This window comes from Hyaena hyaena, unplaced genomic scaffold (genome assembly GCF_003009895.1).
Source record: "Hyaena hyaena isolate Hyena2069 unplaced genomic scaffold, ASM300989v1 scaffold_144, whole genome shotgun sequence".
In the NCBI taxonomy this organism is placed as follows: Eukaryota; Metazoa; Chordata; class Mammalia; order Carnivora; family Hyaenidae; genus Hyaena; species Hyaena hyaena.
In genome coordinates this window covers 2,496,881-2,508,872 of record NW_024080776.1, presented here as the reverse complement: position 1 = coordinate 2,508,872, position 11,992 = coordinate 2,496,881, and the positions used below count along the sequence as shown (strand labels likewise).

The 11,992-nt window shown below is 41.6% G+C and overlaps 1 pseudogene; it reads left to right on the top strand.

Moving 5' to 3' along the window:
* Positions 1–4,377: 4,377 nt before the first annotated feature.
* On the top strand, positions 4,378–10,755 carry LOC120236040 (annotated as a pseudogene).
* The last annotated feature ends 1,237 nt before the right edge of the window (positions 10,756–11,992 follow it).

Genomic DNA, 11,992 nt, shown 5'->3' with positions numbered 1-11,992 from the left:
CAAGATGGAGCAAGGTCTAGACCCTCCTCTGATGGAGCTCCCCTCTCATGGGGATTTTCTGGAGCCAGCTTCCTGGAACTTCACTAATCTGGGAGCTAACTGAACTAGTGTGGGTTTACAAAAAGGCCCAAGAACACGGCCTTGAGCAGGGAGCAACTGGAAGAATTCTCTCTCAAAGTAAGAAACTTACTAATCTCCCTAGAGACGTATAGAACTGGAGGTCCCGAGGAAAGGCAGAAGGGACAGGGTAAATAGCTCCCAACTTCAGCCTCGCAAACCAGCCTGCAAACATGCAAGACACGTGGCCAATGAACATGGAAGGTGGAGTCCGGGCCTGGTAAGACATTAAGGAAACCAGACTCCAAGCCAAGGCCCGCCAAAGAACCAAGCAGGGATTAGAGGAGCGGACAACCTACACAAGTTAGCTATCAGTGTGGTAACCTGTTCTGGCTTGAGGAGGACAGGGGTGCAGCAGCTGCAGACTCAAGCCTACCTAGACCCCAAAACTTTAGAGAATTGGGCCTAGAAGTAGAAACTTTGCCCTTTTCCTGAGACCTAATTTCTGGGTGATTCTTCTGGCCTCTAAATAGTTTCTAGAAGAAGCCAGGGTCCTGCTGCAGAAATTGCCCACAGGAAAGGGAATAACTTTTGGAACCAGAAGCAGACAGAGCAAAGAGAAGGAGTCCTACTCCTCTGCCTCAAACGCTTGACTCTGCTTGTAGTTGGTTGTGTAATTATTTGTTTAATATCTACCTCTTCTGATAGATTATTTCTATGAAGATCATGGTACATAAATTTATGTACATATCAGGCATCGTTCTAGGCTCTCAGGATGCAGTGGGTGAATGAGATACAAAAGGATTATGGTAGGGCTTATATCTAGTGGAAGAAAAGAAGCATATAAACAATAAAACAGTGTAAGTTTTGATGATGACAAGAGCTATGAAAAAAATAAAATAGGGTAATAAGATGGGGGACTGCTTTATGTAGTTTGGTCAGGGAAGTTTTCTCCAAAAACTCGAAATCTGAGCTGAGGTTTAAATGATAGAAATGGCCACAGCATACCTGGAGGAGGAATGTTTCAGACAGGAGTAGTAGCAAGTCCAAAGTCCCTAAAATGGAACGAGCTCTATATGTAAAAAGCACATAAAGAAAAAAGTCCAGGGGCTCCTGGATGGCTTAGCCGGTTAAGCCTCTGACTCTTGGTTCAGGTCATGATCTTGTGACTTCATGAATTAGACCCTTGTGTCGGGTTCTGCATTGACAGCACAGAGCCTGCTTGGGATTCTCGGTCTCCCTCTCTCTGCCTCTCTCCCACTCATGCTGTCTCTGTCTCTCTCAAAATAAACAAACAAACAAACAAAAAGTCCAGTGTGTTGGGTGGTGAGTGAGGAGGGGGAGAATAGGAAGACTTGAGATCAGAGGTAGGCATCGAGGTCCATAGAAAGGAGTTTAGGTTTTAGCCTATGGGTATTTGAATATCATCCTTTCTTGGTCACAGCCTAGATTCTTTTTTTAATACAGAGCCTGCTTGGGATTCTCTCTCTCTCTCTCTCTCAAAATAAAATAGATAAACTTAAAACAAACAAAAGAAACTGAGAAAGGGGAGGCTGTCTGTATGTGGTGTGATCAAGATCCAGAACATCTCAATCTGACCTGGTCTTGCTCAGGTTAATTATAAAGAATATTTTCCAACTAATAAGGACAAATCTTCCCACTTTTTAAAAAATTTAAATCCAAGTTATTAACATATAGTGTAATAATAATTCAGGAGTAGAATCCAGTGATTCATCACTTACATATAACACACAGTGCTCATCCCAACAAGTGCCTTCCTCAATGCCCGTCGCCCGTTTAGCCCATCCCCCCACCCAATACCCAACAAGCAACCTTCAGCTTGTTCTCTGTATTTGAGAGTCTCTTATGGTTTTTCTCCTGGGTTTTTTTTTGTTGTTTTTTTTTTTTCCTGAGAGAGAGAGAGACAGCGTGAGCAGGGGAGGGTCAGAGAGAGAGGGAGACACAGAATCTGAAACAGGCTCCAGGCTCTGAGCTAGCTGTCAACACAGAGCCCAACGCAGCGCTTGAACCCACGAACTGTGAGATCATGACCTGATCGGATACCCAACTGACTGAGCCACCCAGGTGCCCCTTCTCCTCGTTTTTAACTTATTTTTGCTTCCCTGCCCCTAAGTTAATCTGTTTTGTTTCTTAAATTCCACATAGGAGTGAAATCATATATGTCTTTCTCGGACTGACTTATTTCGTTTAGCATAATACATTCTAGTTCCATCTACCTTGTTGCAAACAGCAAGATTTCATTCTTTTTGATTGAAAATGTTTCCACTTTTTAAAATGGGCAAAGGACTGAACTCCAGTTTGGGGCGCCTGGGTGGCTTAGTTGGTTAAGCGTCCGACTTTCACTTAGGTCATGATCTCGCAGTTCGTGGGTTCGAGCCCCGCGTCGGGCTCTGTGCTGACTGCCGGCTCAGAGCCTGGAGCCTGTTTCAGTCTGTGACTCCCTCTCTCTCTGACCCTCCCCTGCTCACGCTGTCTCTCTCTCTCTCCTAGAAATAAATAAAAACATTAAAAAAAATTTTTAATGGGCAAAAGACATGAGTAGGAAGGTCACAGAAGTGCTACAGCCAATAAATGTACCGCTAAACATGCAGCATTACAAGTATTCAAAGAAATGAACAATCGAAAACTGTAATGAGATACCCAGTTCTTGCCTATTGGGTAGGGCAAAACCGTAAAATAATACCTGTGATACCTGTTCTTGACAAAGGTATTACTGAAATGGTCACAAGCCTACCCTGTTGATGAGAATGTAAATTGATCCAGCTTTGTTCATTAATTCGTTCAACAAATTGTTTAGTGCTTACTGTAAGCCACTTAGAAGTGTGGCACTCGAAAACAGTGTGGAGGTTCCTCAGGAAACTAACAATAGAACTCCCCTATGACCCAGCAATAGCACTGCTAGGAATTTACCCAAGGGATACAGAAATGCTGAGGCATAGGAGCACATGTACCCCAATGTTCATAGCAGCACTCTCCACAATAGCTAAAACATGGAAAGAGCCTAAGTGTCCATCAACAGATGAATGGATCAAGAAGATGTGGTTTATCTATACCATGGAATACTACATGGCAATGAGAAACAATGAAATCTGGCCATGTGTAGCAACATGGATGGACCTTGAGGGGGTTATGCTGAGCGAAATAAGTCAGGCAGAGAAGGACAAATATCATATGTGTGCACGTATAGGAGGATTAGGAGGAACTTGACGGAGGAACAAGGGGGAGAAGAAGGGGGGAAATGGTGGGGGAAAGGGAGAGAGGCAAACCATGAGAGACTCTTGAATGCTGACAAAAACTGAGGACTGATGGATGTGGGGGGGAGGGGGGGATGGGCATGGAGGAGGGCACTTGTGGGGATGAGCACTGGGTGTTATGTGGAAACTAATTTGACAATAAACTATTTGTAAAAAAAAAAATAAATAAAAAAATAAAAACACATTTTGGAAAAAAAAAAAAAAAGAAGTGTGGCACTCGAGGTGTCTGGCTGGCTCAGGCGGAAGAACATGTGACTGTTGATCTCAGGGTTGTGAGTTTGAGCCCCATATTGGGTATAAAGATGACTCAAATAAATAAAACTTAAAAAGAAAAAGAAAGAAAGAAAGAAAGAAAGAAAGAAAGAAAGAAAGAAAGAAAGAAAGAAAGAAAGAAAGAAAGAAAGAAAGAAAGAAAAAGGAGAATTGTAGCCCTTTAGGCCAGGCCCTGTGCTAGCCCTGAGTATACAGTAGTAAAGACAAACATGACCACTGCCTCCAGCAGGTACCTTTAAGAACTGTGCACTTTGACGTGCCTGGGAGGCTCAGTCAGTTAAGCATCTGACTCTTGATATCGACTCAGGTCATGATCTCGTGGTTTGTGAGATTGAAACCCATTCAGGCTCTGTGCTGACATCTCAGAGCCTGCTTGGGATTCTCTCTCTCCCTCTGAATCTTCCCCTCCCCCCACTCCCATCCTTGGGTTTTTTCACAGGCCCTCTCTCTCCCTTTCTCTCTCTCTCTCAAAAAAAAAAAAAAAAAAGAACTGTGTACTTTGTTGTATGAAAGCTATTCCCCAATAAGAAGAAACAAAGTAGACGGGAATTGGAGCTGCCAATTTTTGATTGAAAATTTTTCCACTTTTTAAAATGGGCAAAGGACACGAGTAGGAAGGTCACAGAAGTGCTACAGCCAATAAATGTACCTGATCAAGATGCTGCTGTCCCAAAGCACCAAGACTTCCAGGCGGAGCCCCTGGGGGGAAGCCTGTGGGGAACTGTCCAGGACCAGGAAATCTGGGGCAACAAGCTGGGGGACAGGGACTCTGATGAAGCCCGTGTGGTCCCTGACCAGTTTTGTGATCAAGAAAGATGAAGGCCTCTTCTGGGAATGGCTGAAGGACACAGGCCATGCCAACTCCAAGCAGTCTGAGAGTGGAGTGAGGCCTTCTTGGGGGGCCTCTTTGGGCAACCCCCAAGTCCCCAGCACTGAGTGTCCAGACCTGCAGCTGAGTGGGCACCTCTGCCCCACCCGCCACAGTGGAAAAGACTGCATTTGGCCCCCTCACCTCCACATACTCCAGATCTCTCGGGAGTTCTCTCCCCTCACCATTTCAACTTTTTTGGAATTCTCACTCTTTCATGTATCTCTCTTCTTCCCTTGCCAGTTTCCTACAGACAGTTATCAGCTCTCCAGAGTGTATTCCTGGCTCCTTCCCTCACTCCACTCTCACTCTGTCACTCCAGACTGTTCAACTGTTTGATGCCATTTGGCTTCTTTTTTTTTTTTTTTTTTTCAGAGCAGTCTTCCCAGAACTGTGATAAAATAAGTTTGTGTGGTTTAAGCCACCTAGTCTGTAGTAGTTCTGCTATAACAGTTCAATCTAAGATATTTTTATTCTTTTAAATACATGTTTGGGGGTGCCTGGGTGGCTCAGTGGGTTAAGTGTCTGCCTCTTGATTTTGGCTCAGGTCATGATCTCATAGTTGTGAGATCAAGCCCTGCATCAGGCTCTGTGCTGAGCGTGGTGCCTGCTTGGGATTCTTTCTCCTTCTCTCTGCCTCTCCCCCACTTTCTCTCTCTCTCTCTCCCTCTCTTTCTCTCTCTGTCTCTCTCTCAAAATTAATAAAATAAAGCTTAAAAATATGTAGGTAGACAGATGATAGATAGATAGATAGATAGATAGATAGATAGATAGATAGACAGATGTTTGTATTGGCAAGCCAGTCCTTCTAAAGTCTGGAGTCCTTTACAAACTTCTTTGCAAGTCAGTTTTTTTTTTCTTTTCTAAATTAACTAAATCAAAATCAAAGCCAAAAGCAAGACATCACCCCTTGTACCACCCACCTCAAAGTAAGGGTTACAAAGCCTAGTGGTCCTCTTTGGGTTCGGAGGCTGCACGTACGACATTTGGGCATGTTGCTCTGGCTCATTTACTGGGTAACCTGGAAGATTAGAGGGGAATCCTGGCTCAAAAAGGGGATTCTCCAGTGAATCCCGGTGGCAGGACAAGCTGTGTCAGCAATTGGGCCTGATTATCCAACGGACCCAGTGGTCTGGGAAGTATTTTGTGACAAAGATCTTCTATATACCTTCAGGCAACCGCAGGAGGAGAATGAGGAGAATCACAGCCTGGACACCCAGGATTCTGCAGTAAGGCTGTGATCCCAACTGCAAATGACTGGCCACCACTTGAGAAGCAGTTTCTGGCTTTACACCTGGGCCTGGTAGAAATTGAATGCCTGACCACAAGACACTAAGTATGAGACTGGACCTGCCTGACATGAACTGAGAATGATCCCATCCCCTGAACCATAAAGGTAGGGATGCAAGTCAGCATTCCATGAGAAAATGCAAGGGGTATATAGACCTTTCTTCTTTTCCATTATTAATACTTAATGTTGTAAGTTTCACCACAATACTGCTTTAGCTGCATCCTGCAAATTATGTTCCATTTTCATTATCATTCTAATTTCCCTGTGACTGCTTCTCTGATCCATGGATTATTTAGAACTATGTGGCTTACTAAATTTCCAAATACTGGAGAGTTTTCTATATCTCTTATGATCATTGATATCTAATTTATTTCCACAGTGACCAGAGAACATGTTTTATATAATTTCAGTCCTTTTAAATTTATTGACATTTGTTTTATGGCCCAGCATATGGTCCATTGGTGAACATACCATGTATACTGAAAAAAAAATGTGTGTCCCACAGTTTGGTATAGAGTTCTGTAAATATTAATTAGGTCAAGATGATTGACAGTATTGTTCAAATAATCTCTGCCTTTTATTGATTTTTTTAGTCTATTATATCAATTGCTGAGAGGGGCTTAAAATCTCCAACTATGATTGTGGAATCGTCTGTTTCTTCCTTTAATTCTGTTCATTTTTGTTTCATGTACTTTGAAGCTCTGTTATTAGGCATATACACATTTATAATTGTTATATGTTTCTGGTGAATTGACCCATTTATTATTATGAAATATCTTTATCTCTGGTAAGAGTCTTTGTCTTTGACTTTATTTGATCTTATAGCCACCCCAGCCTTCACAAGCTTGCTGTTTTCATGGTATATCTCTTTCCTTCTATTTTCTTTCATCTTTTTGGTATGTTTACATTTTAATTTTTTTCTTAAATAGGCTCCATGCCCAACGTGGGGCTCGAACTCATGACCCTGAGATTGAGGCACATGCTCTACCAACTGAGCCAGCCAGGCACCCCAGTATGTTTTCATTTTAAGTGCATCTCTTACACATAGCAGATATTTGAGTTTTGTTCTTTTTCATCCATTCAGATGATCTCTGCCTCTTGAGACCATAGGTGTTGGTCAAAGGATGGGTAGCAGAAAAGAACAAGCTTAGGTCTGGCCTCATTTGTATCCTTTCTTCTTGAGGATGAATGCTATAGACACTATAGACTTTATAGTGGAACAAATAGTTTGCAGGCCGTGTTGGGCAGTTCAGTTTGCAAGTCATCTGGTTGTCCCATGGACAAGCATTCAGTCTCTATCAGGGCCACATAGTAAGATAAAGCTGTTTCTGGAAGGAAGATTAGCTATTTGCCAAATAGTACACAGCTTTCTTCCTAAACCCCAGGGGCTTCTTCTGCAAAGTTCCTCCTGGGCTCGCTCTAAACTCCATCAACATGGTGACATCAACATGATTGGATCTGGTGGGTCATGGAAACCAATGGGCCTGTCTATTTACATTGCAGCCTAGACCAACTGGACAGTTTTCCTTTGTTCTGGATTCTCTCAAAGCTGACAGCCTTTCAGGTCACTAAGTAAATAAGTGGGGTGAAAGACACCCAAATATGATGTATGCTCCTCAAAAATCTAAGAACACCTCCAAGTACCATATTTCGATTAATCGGATTCACTGTCAACTGAAAGGTGCCCCTTCATCTATATTCTGGTATGAAGAACTTTTAAAAGCACTTTCAAGGGGCGCCTGGGTGGCTTAGTCGGTTAGCATCCGACTTTCCCTTAGGTCATGATCTCGTGGTTCGTGGGTTTGAGCCCTGCGTCGGGCTCTGTGCTGACTGCCAGCTCAGAGCCTGGAACCTGTTTCAGAGTCTGTGTCTCCCTCTCTCTCTGACCCTCCCCTGCTCACACTGTCTCTCTCTCTCTCTCCTAGAAATAAATAAAAATATTAAAAAAAAAACAGTAATTAAAAGCACTTTCAATTAGGGACTGTTAGGTGTCTCAGTTGGTTAAACGTCCCACTCCTGATTTCGGCTCAGGTCATGATCTCACAATTCGTGAGTTCAAGCCCCACATCAGGCTCCACACTGAAAGTGCAGAGCCTACTTGGAATTCTCTCTCCCTTTCTCTCTATTCCTCTCCCCCAACCCTCTCTCTCAAAAACAAATAAATAAAAATTTTTTTAAAAAGTCTTTAAAAAAAAAACACTATCAAACCATAAACTACCATTAATTGTAAGGTGAATTCTCATGACTGAGATGTTAAAATGTGAGAAAAAAACATTGTGAATGTACTAAATGCCACTGAATTGTTCACGTTAAAATAGGTTAACATGTGGATTTTACTTTACTAAATTATTTTTTAATGTGAACCAATGAAATATGGTATTCTGCCCCTTTCATATGGTTGGAGGGTATAAGGTGAAGCAACATGTACTTCAGAGGGGACGTTGTGACACTCACTGAAACACTGAACCTCCAGAAACACCCTTGCAATGTATTTTCATGGGGTTGGGTTTATTCATTGAATCTAAGATCCTGTGACCCGGGCACATTCTTGATTTACCAGAAGGGGTCAACAGAAGGCTTTCACAGAACTGTGTCACTATTTCTTCCTGCTGACAAGGATTGTTAGGAGTCACTCAGCCTCAGCAGAGGAAGAGGAACTTCTGCTGGCAAGGGAAGTTCAAGGGGATAGGATTTTGGATGCTTCAAGTCATCTGAGTGCTTTCTTTTCTGGTCGGCGCTCCAGCATTCACACAAGAGACCTGGCAAAGCTGTCAGTATACCTGACACTCTACTACAGTAATTGTCAGAACCACACTTTGGATTTGATTTTCAATTATACACAGCCCCATGGCTGTAAGAGATATATTATTTTTCTCATAGACACAGAAAGTCAATGATTTGGAACTTGTCTTGAGCCAAAATTTTAGGGTATTGAGCTCGACATTCTTTGTTTTTAGTCTGTCCAGAAAGAAACTCCTCTTCACTGTAGTTTCCAAAGCCCCCGGCTCTCATTCTTTACTGTACCAGAGGCCATTTGATCCCCCGAAGCTTTGCTTTCAGTGCCTCTTTCATTCAGGTGATAATTGATTGCGGGTGATAATCTATTAGCAGCAGGCCAAGGGGGCTGCCTTTGATATTAGCTTGGTTTTCACTGCCCAAAAATAAATACCAAATTCATGACTGTTCTGATGTCAACATCTTTATCATTTAAAGCCATAATTTCTTGTTATGTTTTCTAGTAAAAACAAGCAGCTGAAATTATTACAAGAAGAATTAGAAGACCAAATAGAGCAATAACCATAGAAAATCTAAAAATATTGTTATTGAGCTACAATTTTAAAAGGTAACAGGCTGAAAATTATAAACAGATGAGCTCTAGTTGACCATCAAGGAACAAATTATTCCTCATTTATTCAAGTTGACTTTAGAGCACATAAGAAATTGACATTTTTCTCAATCCAAATTATGAAAGTAGCACAATATATGAGTCTACGAAAGAGAGGAATACTTCAAAGAATACATAATTCTCACTTATTACAATTTAAGGGAATAATAAAAGGCTGAACATTCTGCTCACTAGTCAGGGCACATGGTGGGGCAGAGCTGGAGGGTGGGACAGCCAAGCTATGCCCAGAGTTGGAAAAACCATGTCAGGCAAAGAACTTGCATCAGGACTGAACTGCATTCACGTGGGTGATTTAGCTCAAAAAGTCTGATCACTGGATGTCATGGAATCTGGTGAGATGGCTTCTCCCAAGAGCATGCCAAAAAATGCACAGACTGGGCACCCGGGTAGCTCAGTTGGTTAAGCATTAGACTCTTGATTTCAGCTCAGGTCATGATCTCACAAGATGGAGCCCTGCATTGGGCCCCACTGACAGTGTGGAGCTTGCTTGGGATTTCTCTCTCTCCCTCTCTCTGCCCCTCCTCCTGCTCACGTATGCACATACTTTCTCTCTCTCTCTCAAAAATAAATAAACATTAAAAAATGTTTTTAAAGATTTATTTTATTTTGAGAGAGAGAAAGAGAACACACAAGCGAGTGGGAGGGGGCAAAGAGAGAGAGAGACATAGAATCCGAAGCAGGTTCCAGGCTTTGAGCTGTCAGTACAGAGTCCTACACGTGAGATCATGACCTGAGCCGAAGTCAGACGCTTAACCAACTGAGCCACCCAGAGGCCCCCAAAAAACTTAAAAAAAAAAAAAAAAGTTCCACAGATAGGGCGCCTGGGTGGCTCAATCGAGTGAGCATCCAACTTCAGCTCAGGTCATGATCTCATGGTTCATGAGTTCAAGCCCCATATTGGACTTGCTGCTGTCAGCACAGAGCCCACATCAGATCTTTTGTGCCCCTCTCTTGCTTGTGTTCTCTCAATAATAAATAAACATATAAAAATAAAATAAGAAGATGCACAGATGATGGCTGAAATCCAAAAGGATATGGAGATAACAGATGTGAGGCAAGAGTTATAAATCAGGTGTTGGAGTTTGCTTTACAATTTGTGACCACAATTCTAAATGATGCAAAAATTTATTCAAGCCATGCTGTGATAGCTATTGTTGATGCAGAGCATGTGCAATTGGCAATTCAGGGTTGCTGTTACCTCTTCTCCCCCAAGAGAATTTGTATTAGATATTGCCTGGCAAAGAAATCAAACCTCTTTTCCATTGATCAAGCCATATTCAGGTCCTAGATTGCCATTTGATCGATATTGCTTGACTACTCCAAACTACACACTTAAGCCTCTACCAAAAAAAGCAACTAATTCTACAGGAAGAATAATAGCTCCATGGCTAAATGTTGGTTCAGTTGCTAGCAGCCCACGTGCTCCACTATAGGCACACCAGCCCCACAAATCATGTCCGTTTCAGCTAAAGTAGGGACTCCAATGTCCCTCATAAGGCAAGGGATTGTAATACAGACGCCCACTTCACAGTTCCCAGCTGTGAAAGCATCAATTCCTACAACATCAGCAGATGTTGCTAATTAATCAGAATGTTCTGGGTGGCTGAGTTAGTTAAGCCATAGACTCTTGATCTCGGCTCAGGTCATGACCTCACAGTTCGTGAGTTCGAGCCCCATATTGGGCTCTGTGCTGACAGTGCAGAGTCTGTTCGGGATTCTCTCTCTCCCTCTCTCTCTGCCCCTACCCTACACACACACACTCTCTCTCTCTCTCTCTCTCTCTCTCTCTCTCAAAATAAATACATTAACTTAAAGAAAATTTTAAAAAAGAATGTTTGAGTAATCCACTGCCCCTAATATGTTGTCAACACACAAAATGCTGCCAGGGAATCTTCAAAGGTATTAAATGAAATGTGAAGGTGACAATGGTGACGCTGCTGCTGACCACTATGGTCATTCATAATCCAACCTTGGTGGGTATAACATGTAACACGTATACTTGGTCTTGAATCCATTGTACTGGAATTAAACACGCACGTTGGCTGTTTTCAAGTTGTTTTGCAAAACTTAAATAGTATTTAGTGAGTAAATATAGTCACCATACTTTTCAACTGAGATGTTGGGTTTTCTTTATAGAATTAGTAATCATTTTTAATCAGTCTTTAAGTGTAAAAAATGAAACTGTCATTCATCCAAAAATAAAGAAAGAAAGATAATATTTAAAAAAGGAGAAAACAATGAAAAGATGGAAGGCCACCCAATGCATTTTACTGACAAGCATATCCTGAAAACAAAGCTAGACAAAGACAAAAGAGAAAAAATATATACATGATTCCATGTATGAATAGTGAAGCAAAAATCCTAAATAAAATGTTAACAAATTCAATCCAGCGGTGTATTAAAAGAACAATTCATCAAGTCCAAAGAGGACTTATCCCAGCATTGCTAAGATAGTTCAGTATTAGAATATATATCAATTTAAGTTATTATATTCATAATTTAAAAGTTTAAACATGGCTATCTTAATAAATTCAATATCCATTAGTGATCTAAAAAAAATCTCCTAGCAAACTAGGAAACTTATTGTGATACATTGTTTTTAATAAAAACAATGATAAAAAGCCTACAGCAAAGTCCACACTTAATGGTGAAACAATAGACACATTCCAACTGAAGTCAGAAGCAAGAAAAGAAGGACCTTTATCACTATTACTATTCAAAATGATATCAGATGTTCACTTCAATTCTTGAAAGGAAGGACAGCAATAGGAAGTATAAACATTAAAAAGAAAGAGGCAAATTGTGATTATTTGCAGATGACA